Here is an 18,456-nt window from a genome sequence, read left to right as displayed (position 1 = left end):
GGTTTTTGTTTATTTTTTAATGCAAATTGTTTTCTGACAACGTATATCGAAGGCGACAAAAGGATAAGGGATAGCGTAACAAATATATCTCTGATGCATTAAATGTTCACAATATTCGTTACAAGTTACATCTTCCACACACAAGAACTGATATAAACCGGTGTTAACCAGGAAACCAAATACATTAAAGGATCTGATAACCGGATAATCCTAATACTCGCTCTCTCAACATCTACCAAAAAGTTCAAACTCAAAGCAAAGATTTAACACCTCTTAATAATTTTGTTTAAAAAGTTGATTATTTGTTTATTTTTCTCATTTTTATAAACTCTAATCAATACTTTTATAGGGTAAAAAATAGGAAATATTAAACAAATATTGTATCTATCTTTGTGTATCATTTCCAAACATGTATTATTTAAAAGTAGGAGTAACTAACTTTCCAAAGGGGAGTCACTTAGACCAATACAACCCCACTAAGATCTGCTATAAGCCTTTGGAAGGACAGAATCTGAGAGGAGTATCTACCAAAAGACCGGTAATTTTTTTAAGGTCTAAGTCACGGATCGTTACCTCCGCGACTTTGCGATTAGCTTTTTCCTCGTGATAAGAGAGCAATGTGGGAGAAATAGAGGCACGTGACAGAAGCTAAAGAGAAGAATTTAGAGTATAAATAGAATTAGAGTAGGATGATGAACATTATCCTGCGTGATCAACATTGTGAGTTTGTTAGATCAGAGCTGCGTCTATGTTCATAGTGATAAAGAGATGAGAATTGTAACTCCAATCATATCAGTTAGGGTTTATAGTTTGTATTAGGGAATTGAGAAAGAGATAAGAGAGAAGAGTTCTTACCTTCAATCCTATCAAATGGTGCGCTTGTGAACACGTATCAAATCAAACGCTGAAAAAAGTTAGGTTTTCAAGCAAGATTTTGATTGCAATGTGTCTTGAGGGATTTCCCATCTTCGATGGTGTTGCTGGTGAATTGCGACCATGGATTTCATGGCTAGAGGATTTATTTGTTCAGGAGGATTTCACGGCATATGAGAAGCTGAATCTTGCGCAAAGTCTTCTCGAAGGTGAAGCTCTCTTGTGGTTTCAACGGCGAACACGAGTATGGGATATTTTGACAGTTGGGGAATGATGGAGTTAGCCTTGGTGTTGCGGTTTGGTGACAGAGATGAAAGAATCAGACTCTTTCAGGAGCTTAGAGAAGAGAAACAAATTGAAATCTTGGAGCAGAAGAAAGAATCAAAGAAAGAAGTGGATTTGTGTTTGGGGAAGATCACGTCGCAACCGTCGAACGTAACGCAATCGCAAGACGAGGTAAACTAGAATGGTAACATGAACACAGGTGTGACATTGATTAGCCCTGGGTTAATCGATTTTGATTCTGAGAAATTGCAAAACGTTGATCTAAGAGAAGTGGAAGCCAGTTCTGTGTTACTCAATCTAGACAATGTGGTCAAGAACGTGAACAAGGAGAAGAAAGCCATCCATAATAGAGAGAGTAATCAACTGGAATCGATTCCACAAGTATCTTATCAGCTTGTAGAGCTTTCACATCTTCAGGTAACAATCCCGACGTTGGAACCTAGCCTTAGGATTCAAAATGTATATCCAAGTGTTCTTGAGGATTGGCCATATGCTAGTATGAGGTTCGATAGTTCACAGTGTCTTGAATGTGTCAATGGAAAACAAAGTACACACCTTGTGGTCAACAGATTGTGTGAGAGAAGGAACAAATTAAATCAACATAAGAATTTAATTTTTCTCCTAAATCATGGATGTTTAAGTACAAAAGGAAGCATGGATGGTTTGGTAGCTTTGGAGAAGCTACTGCAAGAAAGCATAGAAACAGAGTGCTTACCATACACCAAACGTTTCCAGCTCCACTTATAAGGGAAATTCTTCATACGGAGGAAAATAAACTGGTATTGGAACAATTGGGTGACACACTTTGTGAAGATGATAGGGTCGTGTTGCAATCTGATATTGAAGCTACTGTCTCTAAATCAGAAGCACTTCTACGACATCTGGCCACTTATGCTATCAAAGTAACCAAAATTGTACCTACATCTCATAAGATTCATGATCTTGACATGGAGAATAGGCCGAATTATATGCTTAAAAGGGTTCTGGAGCGGATCATGAAAAGAGACATTCATTTTATGCATCTTACTCCATTTGCAGGATATAAATCTGGAGAAACTAAGAGTGAGATGATGCAAGTTGTGTGTGTGTTTAGCTTCCAGGTGAGGTGCATCTGCACTAAGTTTTGTATGCTCAAGTGCCACAAGAAACTATATTTTTTCAGTGTGGCATTGTTGGAAGAGCAAGGCTGAGGAGATCCAGTCAGCTTCAGGGCTTTTATGGTTGGAATCGACAACTACAGTGTTGAAGCATATATTTCAGATATATCTCTGGTTGAAGAAGCCAAAACTGGTCAAAAGTTGGCATTATAAGTACAAAACTAAGAGCAGTGGGAGAGACATGGAAGTGACTATACAACAGACATTCCCACTCAAGTGTGGCCACACTAGAGAATGTTGCATGTCACTAATCATGGGTTTATTTCAGAGACTGTATTACATGTTGTATGTGAGCAGATTTTACAAAAGACTTGAGAGAAGAACGGGTTCAATACGTTCTGCAAGTGCCAGCTCCATCAGTTGGCCCATTTCAAGTAGTGATTTGTTTGCAGCAGGCTGCAGTTTGGCTGTCATTTCCTCATGCTCTGTGATGTTGCTTCCATTCTTGTTTCTTCACCTGCACCAAAATGCTAAGACACAAGCTTGAGGACAAGCTTGTTTAAATGGGAGGAGTATTGATAAAGAGAACAATGTGGGAGAAATAGAAGCACATGATAGAAGCTAAAGAGAAGAATTTAGAGTATAAATAGAATTAGAGTAGGATTATGAATATTATCCTATGTGATCAACATTGTGAGTTTGTTAGAACAGAGCTGCGTCTCTGTTCATGGTGATAAGAGATAAGAACTGTGACTCCAATCTTATCAGTTAGGGTTCATAGTTTGTATTATGGAATTGAGAAAGAGATAAGAGAGAATAGTTCTTACCTTCAATCCTATCACCTCGTCACTTCTCAGAATCCGGAGCTCAGCTTCTATGTCTTTGATTGCACCCCTCGAGATCTCTTCAAGGATCATCCGGTTTGCAGTAATCTATGCAGCTCGTATTTGTTCGGGAGTTAGGCATTCATCACGTTCCTCAAAATGTACATTAACCTCTTCAATCGAGGGCCAAAGCGTTCTCCTCATGGACTGCCTTTCCTCTCTTCTCGCTTTCTCCATTTCGTATCTGTTACTTGGTCCTTGATTCAACTTATCGATCTGACTTTAACGAGAAGGAGGTAGACAGTTCATGAGGAGAACAACCTTAGACATACCAGAACCTTGTATCTCCGGAAAAGCCAGTCATGAGGGTCGGATTTTGTTATGAGTTAATTTTTTTGAGCTTTGTTTGGTTTAAGCTCTGTTGGATTGGTGTTGCTTCTCTTGACAATTGAGGGGTTAATTTTTTTGTGCTTAGATTTTTGATTGACAATAGATTTTTTCTCTTTTTACAGGAAGCCAAAAACACATCAGCTTTGAAGTCCCAGATTGAAAATTTACAACATGAGAGGGATGAATTCCAAAGGATGGTGATTGGCAACCAGGTTTGTAATCACTTTGAAACTATTTTCCTGTTTTTCATCTCACTTGTTTAATCCTTTGTGTGTCCTACGACTTCAATAACTGTACAAAAAGTAAGATTTTTTCCATTGCTTGTGAACCGATTCAACTTGGGGGTGGGGGTCACAAGTTATTCAACTTTTGAGTCTTCTTTTGTTTGGTTTACAATTACAATTTAGGGTTTATCTATCTCTATGTGATTGCTATGTGCTTATAGGGTTAATGGCAGATTGTGGCTTCTCATAATTCGTTTGTTTCATATGAGCAGATGCATATGGATAGAATAACGTGAAACATGTCTTTTTCATATATTCAAAGTGAACTAGTGGCTGTTCATTGGATTGTTTCAAGGGAAAGTGTGCAGAAGAAAGGCTTGGATTGGTTACATGTAGATGTAAAATTTGTCTCTGATCTTTGTAATGTTAGTTTTATTTTGTTTAAGACTTGGTGGCACTTGATGTTATATAAGACTTATTTTGGTTAGTATAATATTAAAGTTATGTATGTTTATTAATTTATGAAATATAAAATATATAATCTAATTTAGTAAATTTTGAAAAATAAAAATACTACCACATTATATAAAATAGCACTAATTTTGTGTTACTATAATATAGCTATGGTAGAAGCTCCTAAGATAGCGTGTAAAATGACTTATGCCATTATTTTAAAAAATTAGAAAAACGCCATAACATAGCATTTCGATATTGCTATAGTAGAATATTTTACCATAGCATATGTATCTGGCGCTATCGTATGGTTGGTACCTACAATAACAGAGGTCTAACATAGCGTGTGTGAAAAGCTATGAATAACGTATTATAGCGTTTCTCTATTGCTATCAATGTAGATATTTGTTGTAGTGCAATTTATAGTGTAACTGCATAAGGGAATTGATACCCTGAGTGAAAATCATATTATCAGTTAGGGATGCTATGTGATGCCTATTGGAAAGAGTGCAATAAGTTTTCACGTAGAGGATGGTTACGCATGCTACCTAATGACCCAGAGCCAACCGTGGGACCTGCCAATCTTCGGTGAAGTCTTTCTGCACTTCATTCATAAGTGGAAGCTCTACTCTGGACAATTAAGTGAATGATTGGTGATGGTAATTGAGATGTAGCATTTCTTACTGACTGTTCAGATGATGTCTTTCGTATAAAATTAGTCAGCCTTCTCTACGTACTTGGAAGAAATAAAGATTGATAGGGAAGAAATTTGAATTTTCTCTTTATCTTTTATTACCCCAAGTGCAAATGTAAAACCGGATAACTTGGCATGTTTGTACCGAACAACATTATGTGACTTCTGTAAACAACATTTCTTCTAATTGGCTCCTTTGAACCAATTAACATATTCTGTTGTCAGAAAAAAAAACCTGCTGAGTTTAACATTTTGTTTCCAGTTTTCTTCTAGATTGATTTTGTTATTAATATTGAAAAATCTAAAAATATATAAAAATAAGCATTATTATAGTGCTAGTCACATATATGTTTTATGTTTTGTACATATGTCATCATAGATATTTCAGTTTCCGTAAAAATATTAATGCAATAATTAAGCTAAGTGTTGGAGTTGGATAATAACATATAATTTAACAGTAACTGCAAATGGTTGAACGAAGAAGACCAAATATTTAAAGACACATGTTATTATTTATTTTAAAGATAGAAAATAGAAAGCATATAGAATATAGGGATCAACAACCTTCTTCATTTGTCCCACACACACAATTATTGAAAACATGAAAACAACTATGAAAAGTGATCACCCCCCTTCACCTCGAGAGGTACATGGTTTCTTAATAGATATGGTTGTCTAGGCAGTTTCAGCTGAGCCCTTGGTGCAGGTTGTAGAACATACCATGCCACATTTTTCAACAGCTTCATTCACGATTTCACTTGCGTCTAGTCATAGAAACAAAATTTGAAGTGGTTAAATATATATTCTCTTTTTGATTATCAAAAAAAAAAAGGTTTTGATAGTAATGATAATAAGTTTGAAGAGTTTGTTTTACCAGAGTTCTGGAGAGTAGTTAAAGCACCGCAGAGAGAGGATAAACACCCAACGTTGCAGTATTCACTGACCTCATCACCTTGATTCAATAATCAAAACAAATAAAAGTGAAATCTTGATCATTTTTATAAACATTTATGTATTTAGTAAAGTACAATATTAATCAATTTACCAGTGTTTTGCAGAATCTCGTGAATATATGGGGGATGGGTGCATTTTTTCTCTTTAACGATTTTGCAGCCACTGATCTTACAACAAGTCGGCCTTGATTGTCCTGCCAAGCGGCAAGCGTTATAGACATTTCTAGCAGCGACGGACGGACAACAGCTCTTTGCCTCAACTTGGATTTGTGCCATCAACAGACTCAATAAAAGCACACTTAGAATCAAAGTTTTGCCTTCCATCTCTCGATTGAGTTGTTTGATCGCAAAATGTATGTGGAGAGTTATAAGCTTCAATTGATGAAATGGTGAGGAAACAAGGCTCTCTTAAATACTAGTTGGTCTACAATTTACAAACAAAAACTAGGTTTGATACCTTTGTCACATTGTACACGCTACGTGGACCAATCCTATACTAAAGGCTCATTAATCTTTGGCCTAGCCAATTTGATTCAGACTAAAGATAATTTAAATCTTTTTATCTTTTTTCTGTTAATTTTTTTTAATTAAAAGAAAAAAATAGTTAAAGTTATGTGGTACTTAATATTTGAATTATAAAGATACTTAATATTCAATATTCCGTATTAGTTTTTCTGGTTATATATTGTATGTTCGTGCTAACCGTATATTATTATGTACATTCTTAAATTTTGGTTTATAACAATGAGAGTTTATATTATGATTTTTCTGTCCGAGGTATCACTTCCTGTGTAAATATTATTAATTAAGAACATCTTATGAGTTGGAGAGCGAAATATAAGAACGTTGTTTGTTACAACTTATTTTTTGTTTCGTAATTTAATTTTAACCTACTCCCTTTTGGTTGTGTAGATATATATTAACGTGATGAGTCAACACCGGTTGTTGCGGGAGGAATTTACCCGGTTATTCTATGTCCATGATATGAAACACATAATTTGATGAACTTCGTATATGTAACCATGCGAAACATATATTTTGTATAACTAGGGGTACATTATTAAACTTTAGATGTGTGACCATGTTTTATGGGAGCAGCTGACCATTTTTTTTCCCATATTAAATAGTTAAACTTCCATGTGGTCAGTTTTTTGCGGCAGATGTGCCCCCACTCCTACACCACCCCCTCATTCTCACATTATATTCACAATATACGTTTTGTTGACAAAAAAAAAATAAAAAAAATTCACAATACACGTTCTAACACTATTTGGATTTTTGTCTCATATTTTAATTTGCAACAGATGTGCCCCCTACTCCAATACCACCCCTACCATTCTCTCATTATTTTCACAAAACACGTTCTAACACTATCTGAATTTTTGTCTCATTTTTTTAATTTGCAACAAATGTGCATTATATTCACAAGTCCTTACCATAACTTTTTACATGTCAATAAGATTCCTGTTTGTCCAAAAAAAAAAGTCAGTAAGATTCCTTTCCAGTTTAAGCATTCTATTTGTATTTTAATATATATATTCAGATGTCTCCCCACACTCCTGATAAAAAAAATATTTTTGGAAAATAACAAAAACGAACAGCCTCAAAGATTGAGTTACGAATGGAAATCTAACCATCCAATTTCAATCTTCCCTGAATCACAAACTCGCGATCTCTCTTCCAATCCACGTTTGTCCAAATAGAGCACCTCACGAAAACGAAGATGATTTTTAGAATATTAACTGAATCTAAATCCGTAAAATGGTCAAAAACTTAGCTACAACTCCATAAACCTTTTTGTTACATTTGAAAATTTCTGCTAGGTCAAACCTCTTTCCTACTAAACCCTGTCAGTTTTGTCTCTTCCCTTTCTCACAAACAAGAAAAAACGCTTAGCCTCTCTTCTCCAGCTAGGTGGCCATGAAATTTACAGCCAAAAAGTTAGTTTTTCTTACAGTTTACCATTTAAATAGGCTTAGGGTTTCTTTTCCGGTTTATTTAAATCAAACGATAAAATCTGATTTTAATTGGATTTAGTTAAACCGCTTTTGTTTAATAATAATCTAAAAGTTCATCTTTCCTAAACAAGAGAAATGGAATTAAAAGACTCAACTCCTTAATTTTGACATTATAAATGAAACAATCCGATCCGTTTTTTTTTTTAATATCCTAATATTTAGTGATCTTATACTCAGTACCAACCTATTCCCAATCAACAATAGTGGATAACATAAATCAATTCTAATAACCAACAATAAATAAACAAATAACATAATTCTAGCATCTTAAACATGACATAAAACAAATCATAGAAACAACAACTTAGAATCCATTCTAGAAAAGTAAGTTCCACTCTAGCATTTTAAGAGAAGCACAAAGGAAATAATCGAGCCTCTAGAACATACTCCTCATCATAGCCTTGATTCGACGATAACACTTTGCTTTTATCTGCACCAGAACACGAAAGAGATGCATAAATATTACTATAAATTCTAAGTGAGACAATCCTCTCATGGGCTATACACACAAGCAATCAGATCTCCTCATACCACAATACCCAAACAATAAAACAAATCAGAAAATACAAAAAGCAATCTCAATATCAGCCGCTGCTGATGTAGGATGTCGACCGACACTGACCACCTAGTGTCAACGGACACCTGCTCGACATCTCCGAAAACCCTAGCAGTGTCGACCGACACCTCCATTTGGTGTCGACCGACACTCACCATAGCCCTTTCGTCGTCCTCGCATTGGTTTCGACTAACACCCTCCTGGTGTCGCCCGATACCGATGTCGAGCATCGGTTCTCTTCAATCAGATAAGTTTGGAGGTGTTGATAAATCTCTATTTTACACATTTTTAGGCATCTTTTTATTCATGTTTTTCATTGTATATGGCCTAACCTTAGCAGTTTTAGATCCTTAACCTTTGGAATTTGCATTTAGGTTTTTAGGGTGTTGCATTGTTGCATTTGTGCATTTTGGATGAAAACATGTGCTTTGGAGCCTAAAAGGAAAAGAATTAGGTGAAATCCGAGCGTGTACCCGTTGGTATGATCGTACAAGAAGAACATCCCAAACCTAAACCCGATCAAACAGAACCGAGCGCAAGAAGAGCTACCCGAAGTCCAACCCGAGGAGGTGCCCGACCATAGCCTCGTCTAGAACTTCGGACAGAGCTGGGCGGCTAGGTCAAACGGTTTCCATATAAATTGTTTCCTATTTTTTCACCCTATCAGCCGCAGACACCACAAACAAGAGAGCAAGAGCTACACACACAGAGAGAGAACCGATTTACATTTTACAAGCTTTGTTAGGATTTCTTTTATTTTTCTGTTTTTGCAATTCTTCTACTTTGATTATGCTCTACGTTTTTTTCCTTTTCCAATACATCATCTACTTTTATTTTACAAAGTTCTAATTCATTTATGCTTCTGTGTCGATTAACATGAGATATGAGTAGTGAACTAAAGTTTCTAGGGATGGTATAGGCTAGTATGTGTTCTTAATCGGTAGGATGTCTTAGTTTGATAGTTTTTATGAAAATTATCTTCTGGATAGATCCTAGGCATTTCAGCATCAAGAGGTGTTTGATGAATTGCTTGAATCAACTTATGCTAGAGATTCACTCACTTTACGTAACAGATTAGATGAGTAAGGAGTTTATTGACAATAACGAATTGGATTTTAATATCTGCTTAATTATGTTTCTCCAACGACAGTTGGGTAAGGAAGTGATTAGGGTTGATTGTTTCTACCACAAGAGTGGATTAGCAAGATTTAGAGATTCATTGTATAGGGAATAAGTTGTTTGAGGCATGTAAGGCATCCCAAATCGATTAGGAGTACTTATGAACCGATTACCTCATCCTTAGGAGCTTTCATATATGATTTTTTAAACTTTCAACTTTAACTCGACCCCTTACCCGAACTAGTACTCGATCACCAGTTTCGTGTAGATCCTCGAGTTGTTCATCATTGTTTTCTTATTTTTTCTGTTTCTCGATCACCTACTCGATCCGGTACTCGATTACTTGCATCGAGTATCCAGGTGGAGTAGTTCTTGCTTTATTCTTTTTACTTCCATCCACACTAGGTTGTTAGTCAAAAACCCCACTTATAATTTGGCTTGACTTACATTGTTCTGATCACATCTTATATGCTAGCATAACAACCATTTGGACTGATAACTCTTTGTACTACAACTGCATAGGGAATTGATACCCAGGATGAAAATCTTGTTATCAGTATGCGGTACGTATGGCTGTTGGGGACTCTCGACATCAATCACATGAGGATTGTGATTGATCCATCGCCTTCGGCTTCTTCGGTCATGTTGAACATGGCCGGTCAATAGGTGGTACTTGACATAGTGTGCATTGCCAATTCATGGGGACTTTCTTCTTCTCTTCTTTTTTTTGGCTTTTTTATTTTCTATTTTTTTTGTTTTTTTCTGTATAAAAACCTGAAACTAAATTGCAAAAATATTAAAAATAAAAGAAAATAAAAACTAAAAATAAAAACTTACTTAACATGGGTTTACTTCCAAGAAGCGCGTTTGTTTCACGTCGTTGGCTAGACGTTAGCTCGCTTCTCAAGCAAGGTGAGGAGAGTTGGTTGTCTTTAGACAAACCCTCTTGGATATTTCTCCAATGTAGGCTTCGCATGGCTCCATAAGTTCATCTTCTTCTTTACATCGTTGAGTTGGCGGGTTGAATGGTTTAGCTTCATAGAAAATGTCTCCATCGATGTTGGTGAAGGACATTCTTCGGTTAGGCCAGTCCATGACGGCTCCTATTGTGGCTAGGAATTCTCCTCTAAGGATAAGTGGTGTAAACCTTCCTTTCTCAGCATTGATAACTTGGAATTCGGTTGGAACATTGCAAATTCCGACTTTTACATGAATGTCTCGGACCATTCCTTTGGAAACTATAAAAGATGAGTTGGCGAGTCCTATGTGTATTTCCGATGGTTGTAAGTATCTCAAGCCAATCTTCTTTGTTGCATCGGTTGACATGATGTTGATACATGAACCGGAATCACATAATGCATCTTTCAATTCAACTCCATTGATAAAATAGGTGATTAGGAATCGGCCAAGGCTCTCCACTTTGTGTAGTGTTTGCAAATCTTTGGGTTCCAAATGTTTTAGGAACAGATCTTTAGTGTCATCTACTGATTCTATGCTATCCTCAAAGAACCGAAAAATATCATGTTGGCACAATGCATTCATAAAAGACATACCAAGAGTAAAGCTTTAACGGCTTTGTTGAACTTCTCCAAGTCTTCCTCGCTAATGTGTCTTCTACGCCATAGTTATTGTGTCTTGCTGGTGCGTTTGGATAGAGAGAGAGTCTTGCCTCTCTAAAGTGATCCTCCACTTGTTCCTCAGAAATATAGCTCTCCATGAAGAAACACTTCAATGGGAACTTGTTACATGTTTCTTCGAATGAGATGTGGGGTGGATTAGCTTTCATCAAGACCTTAAATTTGTCTTTTGGGGGCTCATCCCATATAGAGACTGTTTGGATCTCTGCAAACTCGGCGGTTGGGTGCTCCTCTTCTTTTTCTATGATAGGCTCAACTTTTGGTTCTTCTTGTCGGGGGATAGAAAAGTCGTATCCATCATCTCCAATGGATTCCTCCACATAATCGGTTTCATACTATTCTTCTTCTTCAGCGATTTCTCCTTCTTCTAGACCTTCTAGGTCTCCTGGTGGTGAAGCTCCCATTGTTACAGCAAAACAATCTTTGGTTGTGATCGGAATATCTTCTTCTCGAGAGATCTCTTGCAAATCGGGTTTACAAATTTTCGTCTTCATCAAAACTTGTAGCTTATCTCTCAAAAAATCTTTTTTAGGTTCATCTATTGCTTGTAGGGTTGCTCCCAAGTCGTGGTCTTTTAGAGGAGAAGTAGGGTTCTCTCTTGGTTTTCTAAAACCAAAGTTTCCCTTTTCCAAAAAAAACATTAGTGATTTCCTTTTTCGTCAAGGATTTCCTTTTTCCTTCCTTCCTTTTCTCCATTGATTGGAGTTTTTTCTTTGTTGTGTCCAGCAACTCATGAGATTGAGTTCTCAAGATTCTCTTTTCAATGGTAACTTGTCAAGCTCCAATTTTAGACTCTAGTAGTGGGACCACCTCCAAACCGTCCCTAAACTCGCACAAAAGCCATAGGAACATGTAGGAACCCTATAGCATCCAACAAAAACAAGAGAAACACCACAAAAACACAAAACAATAAAAACAAAAGAGATCTCAGGCTTAGATCAGTCATGGTCATGCAGTCAACTCTTTTGCAGAAATTTTCTGACCAAAACTGACGAATACAACACCTTAGAAGGTTTCTCCTTCGTTCCTAGCACCAGATCTTCACTCCACAGCAACATATCTCCCAAACCAACCAAGAATCTCCAAATCTCCCAAAAACACTCACTTTTCTCTCTAAAACGGCAAAACAACATCTTTTCCACGACCTAGGTCGAGTTCTAACTTAAATACGTTGGTTAGGGACTCCCAATTAAACCAAACCGAACAAAACTAACAATTTGAATCAACCTGGATGAACCGGAATTGCTGATGTCGATCGACACCCACCCCCAAAATCCCTCATTTGGTTCACAGATGTTACAAAGGTCCATGGATTGAATATGCATAGTATAACTAGTGGCAAGTACCACCTACTGACGGCCATCTCCAATGTGACCAAAGCATGCTGAAGGCGACGAATAATCACCATCCTTGACAGAATGATGCCGAGAGTCCCCACCCGCCATACCAACCGTAGCCAATACCAAGCCCTACATACCACGTACCATGTCCTACATACCGTGTACCATGCCCTACGTACCGCGTACCAAGTCCAATGTACCGCGTACCATGTCCAACGTACCGCGTACCATGTTCAACGTACCGCGTACCATGCCCAACGTTAGCTGCTAATTTCCCCGACAGTTCATCCGTGTACTACGACAGAACTTTAAACTATCCACCGTCCTCACCACCATCTTATCATCATTCTATCACTTAGGTATGTTTTTCTTATTTTTATTTATCATTATTGTTGATGGTTTTATGTTTTTGTTTCAAGGAGGATGCATTTAGAGGTATATAAAATAGAATTCGAATGAACTTAGCCTAGTTCATATTCGATGTCAAGCAACGAAGTAAGTACAAACAGTTAGTCACCACACATCATTCCAAAGTCGACCTCTAAGATAATTTTTGGGGAACCATAAAATGTCTAAGAGTCGACAAACATCACTCCATCAAGGTGACATTGTTCTTAAACCCTACACTTGTCTGTATGATTTTTAATCCTCACTTCTTTACTTTTTTCCCACCGAGGACGGTGTGATTTAAGTTTGGGGGGAAGGATATTCCATCCTATACTAATGTTACTTTCTATTTTGTTGACTTGAGACTTTTTTCCACTTTTTACATCAATAATTTTGATGCTTTTATCGAGTCACATTTTATTTATTGAGTCAAAACTAGTAGGGGATTATGATCTTATTCTAACGGTTTATTGGATTTAACACTCTTATGACTCTTGATTATGCTTGACAACAGAACCGAAGTTTGTAAAGACTGTGAGCCGACTTAACAATCCCCAGAGTTCTTATTCCATGGATATTTGGATGATCTAACGTTGTCTTTAAATTTTATAGGACCCAAACCGGACTTAATTATCAAGCCCTGGGATTTGCTATACACTGGAGTAGATCCCTACATTCAAGCCATATAAGATATTGCACTTCCCTCTCTCTTTTCTTCAAAACTCTAAAGAAAAAATAAGAAGAAAAGAAAAAGACAAAAAAAAGAATAAGGATGTTGGTAGCAAAGAAGTGAGCCGAGGGATGTTGCGTAAACCCGTGCATACTTTGGATTTCATGGAAACCTGTCCAAATAAAAAGAGCAAGGGATCAATAAAAAAAAAAATTGATACCCTAGAAAATTAGGGATAAGTCGATTCCTTGGAAGTGAGAAAATGGAGAGGAAAGGAATCATACGGAGAAAGTCTTGGCTTGAAGAGAGTCGACAAGCCTTTGATCGATCTTCCCTTGGTAAGATTTATTTTTTTATTATTTCTTTAATTTATGTACAGAGACGACAATGGAGATTCTGGAAACTCCGAAGAAGCGTTGATGATTATCATGGGCGATTATAAACGTAAGTTCCTAATATCAAGACGAAGAAGAGTGCAAAGAAGATAACCTTTAAGATAAGTGAATTCCAATTATTTTCAAAACCTCTTTTCCATGACTTTATTTTGATTGTTTGCTTAAGGACAAGCAAACTCTATGTGCAGGGGAGATGATAACATTATTATTTTACCCATATTAGCTATAGTTTTTAGATTGAAAAGGTCTATTGTCAAGTATTTCAGGTTTCAAGAAAGTTTTAGAGCAAAATGGACCAAGAGTCAAGGAAAACATGTTTTAGGATAGATCCAGAGCTTTACAGAACAAACCACTTTTCAAGAACTTCCAGAAGAGTTATCTTTCTCCTCGAAGTGGAATCAAGACAATCCGTTCAGCCTTCCGGGAGATATGCCAGTTTTACCGAGACGTGTTATGAACTGACGTAAAGAGAAGCATCCAGCCGATGGACTTTTATTGAAGGCCTGACCAGAAACCATCACGACGGACCAGTCCAAGCCTTAACCATGTTCTAGAACCCTCTTTCGCCGCCCCTACTCCTGCACTCGAGAAAAAAAATACATTTTTATCATTAAAGACCCTAATCCAAGACAAAACCCAATAAATATTCTTTTAGACTTAGGGTTTCAAGTGTGCATCATCAATAGCTTTTGGAGCACCCCTAGTCACGACTAGATAAGCAGCCGCAACCTCTCGTCCCTCTCGAAGCCTTTGAAGATCCGCCATCTCTATTTCTACTCTTTCTAGTTCTTTCATACTTTCATCACTTTTGGGATATAAGTTACTTTTGTGACATCTTGAGAAGTTTCCTTTGATCTCATTTTGTTATTTGATTCATTTTTTATGCTATACTTTATAATATCAATGTCGTTTCCTTCAATGATAAGCGAGTCGTTTACTTGTTGGGTTTTATGGGGTGATTCAAGGGGAATTCATGGTTCACTTCAATTAGGTTGTTAGATCTTAATTTCGGTTCTATATTAGAGTTCTTTTAGGACGTATTTATTTTAATGCATGTGCTTGGAATGATCACCACGTGCTGATCTAGACGGGAGCGTTAACCGTGTTGTCCTACTTCTCCAAACTAGTGTTATATCGAAACCTCGCGTCGTAACCTGCGTAAGTTTAGTTGCATAGTTTGGTGAATATATCAAACTTTTTTTAGTAGTTGGTTGACATGCGTCGTTGCCTGAGTAAGTTGAGTAACGGAGTATGTAAACTTTAAACTTTAATTCGATGATAATAGATTGTTAGTTCATTAGTATTTTGTAGTTGAGAACCTAGACCAAAATTAGTAGTTACTTGTTAGATCTTGACACTTAATATTGTTTAGAACCATGAAAACCCTGAGATAACTCCCAAACGCCCAACACCTTATTCTTATAGTTTTAAACCTCTTTTATTTACGTTTTCTTTATTTGCAATAGATATTAGGAAAACCAAAACTCCAATCTCTTATTTAGTCTTAGCCGTAGTTCTTTCTCTTTTAATTCAATTCGTGATAGCTATTACTTTTTGTGGGATCGATCCTAAAATACTACATTGATTAACTGTGCACTTTCAGTCGTCGTGTGGTCTTTTCAGGTAAAAGATTTGGAGTGAAAAATCACACACATCAGCGGCCCTTGTGGCATGTTGATGATTTTTCTGGGTCATGAGGTATTCCAGTGAGGGAATATATAGTTGGTAGGACATTGTGATGTCTTACGCCAACCACAGAAAGGGAACCAATGTAGGGGATTGGACTTAAACGTGTTTAGAATTGTTTGCTCTAAGGACAGTTGGTCATGAACGAATTTTGGAGGACTTTAGTTCTCCTAGTATTGTCATATTCGTAGAATTTATGGCTCGATAATATGGCTGGTATAACGACTTCGGATGACGATCCATGAGCTCGTTGTAGGGTGGCAACCCGAGAGACGAATATTGGACTTCCATATACATTATGGCATGTTGGCTTATGGCATGCAGGCTACGGCCTGATAAGAAGCCAATAAAACTCAAGGTTGAGACGAATGAATAAAGAAAATTCCAAAAGTCGAGAGCAAATAATGGAATGTGAGTCTATCGTTTGGAGGTAACCTTCGTAGATTGGTCGGAGGAGGTGCGAGATGAGGAGACGGTTGCACGGGAGTCCTTGGTTGATGGTTGTTCAAGATTCGAGAATGAAATTACGGTTGTGGGGGAGAATTGTAACACACGTAAACCGAAGTGCCGGTTTTGGGAGTGGGTGTCGATCGTCACCAATGAGCCTGTCGGTCAACACCACCAATTTCCGGTTCGACCGGATTAATTTAAATTATTGATTTAGGTGAAACCTTAAAACGAGGCTATTGAAATGGAAAGTTGACCTAGGTTGTGGAGTGTTATTCCTGAGAGTTTTAGAAAAGGAGAAAAAGTTTAGTGATCTTGAGAGATTTTTGGATATTATTGGCTTGTTTTGTGAGATATGTTCCTGTAGAGTCGAAATCTTGTACTAGGAACAAAGGAGAAGCCTTCTAAGGGGTTGGATTCATCGTTTTTTGGGTCAGAACTTTCGGCAAAACAGGTGAGTGCCTGACCATGCCTGATCTAAGCTTGAGAATCCTTTGTTTTGCTTGTTTTATGGTTGTTTGTGGTGTTTTCTTGTATGCTTTAGGTTGGTTCGTGGTTCCTATGAGTTTCCAAGACTTTTGGGTGAGTTTTAGATGACTCGGAGGAGTTGAAAAACGGTTCTTTGACTTTCGGATTCAAGCAAAACGTGTCTGCGGAGTCGGTGTCGATCGACATCAGGTGGGTGTTGGTCGACACCAAGAGGTTGACGGCGCGGAGAGTTAGCGAGTGTCGGTTCTAGGATTTCTGGGTCGAGGAGGGGTGTCGGTCGACACCAAGGAGTGGTATTGATCGACACTAAGAGGCAGTGTCGGTCGACACCAACCTTTCAGTAGGCAGCTGCTACTTTTTTTCCTAGTTTGTTTGTATGTGTTTGTTGCTTGTTTCTTATTAGAAATCTCAGTTGCTTTTGTGTATAGCCCTATAGATGGGATGATTGCCTCAATGAGTGTTTATGACAATACTCATGCATCTCAATTTGTGTTTGTGGTGCAGGTAAAGGCAAAGTGTGATCGTGGAATCAAAGAATTGAAGAGTAGGATGTTCTAGTGGCTTGATTGGTTGTTGTCGGGCTCATGTTAGGTTGCTAGAGTTGAGTTCTTAAAAGGTTGTCTAGGATTGATGGTTCTTTGGTTTATGTTTGGATTGGATTGTTGAATTAGTTGTTTTGGAATTAATATTGGTATTTGGTTATTGGTTAGTTCTTGGTTACTTAATTCATTGGTTTAATGTTTGGTTATTTCCGCTGTGTGGTTTGAATGTGGTTAGGTGGTTAGTGACTATATGATCACTACTTTAATATTATTATTGTAAAAAAATGGGTCGGGTCTTGTCAACCCCCGTGTTCCGCTTCAGAAGATTACAATATGATCACAAACAAGAAATGTCAAGCCCTAATCAGATTCATGGGCGAAAAACTGATCTTTATCGATGAAAAAGTCGTAGGAATCAAACTGGAGCTCATCGAGATAGACATGGGCAAATTCATGAGGATGAAGACAAGAAGAAGAAAGGGGTAACGACGTTGAGAGGCTGAGAGCTAGGGAGAGTGAAAGAAGTGAGAAAAAAAGAACAAAAGAAAAGAACAATCAAAAATTTGGATCGTAAAAAAACATTTAGAGTTTGGAGAAAAAAAGAAATACACATTTACTATCTTTTAAATCCAATAGTTGGTGTAAAACCAAAAAAAAAATACCTATAAGTTGCCCATTTATCAAATTTTGACTAAGTGTTTAGCGGAAGGACAGATTTTTAGTTTTGGCTTACATATTTTTAGGCTTACCATTTAAAAAGCGCTATTATATAGATTCATTTTTAAAACTTGATCTAAGAGAACAATTACGAAAACTGCACTAAAGTCTTTTTTGCTATCAATAATCATATTCCTTGTAGTGACGGTTAGAACGTACATACAATATACCACCAGAAAAACTAATAAGTAATATTGAATATAATACAAGAATGGTCAGGAGTAGGGGAGGCACATCTGTTGCAAATTAAAATATAAGAAAAAAATCCAAATAGTGTTAGAACGGTAGAGGTCGTATAGTAGTGGGGGACACATCTGCTGCAAATATATATACATATATATATATATATATTTATTGAGAGAATGGTAGGGGTGGTGTAGGAGTGGGGGACACATCTGTATATATATCTACATAATCACATGACTGTTTAAAAAATTTAATATTTAATCACATGAGTGGTTAAATTGCATGAAAAACAAAAAACACGTTGTAACAACTACGCTCGTATCTATCCCTCTCCAAATCATAAGTTCTTAATTAAAATATTTACACAAGAAGTGATACGAATTTTGGATAGGAAACTCCTGATATAAATTCTCATTGTTATAAACCAAAGTTTAAGAATGTACATATAATAATTATACGGTTAGCACAAAACAT

The 18,456-nt window shown here is 37.0% G+C and overlaps 1 long non-coding RNA gene across 1 annotated transcript; it reads right to left on the bottom strand.

Moving 5' to 3' along the window:
* Positions 1-5,330: 5,330 nt before the first annotated feature.
* Positions 5,331-6,280, bottom strand: LOC104719529 (uncharacterized). The gene is made up of 3 exons (XR_015569184.1): positions 5,886-6,280; positions 5,715-5,792; positions 5,331-5,604 (listed from the first exon to the last, which is right to left on the bottom strand). It is a non-coding gene; the product is annotated as an uncharacterized LOC104719529 (long non-coding RNA).
* Positions 6,281-18,456: the final 12,176 nt, after the last annotated feature.

The sequence above is a fragment of the Camelina sativa genome, chromosome 10 (genome assembly GCF_030686135.1).
Source record: "Camelina sativa cultivar CO46 ecotype springtype chromosome 10, ASM3068613v1".
NCBI lineage: Eukaryota > Viridiplantae > Streptophyta > Magnoliopsida > Brassicales > Brassicaceae > Camelina > Camelina sativa.
The sequence above is the reverse complement of the archived record's forward strand: the minus strand, read 5'-3'. Positions and strand labels throughout refer to the sequence as shown.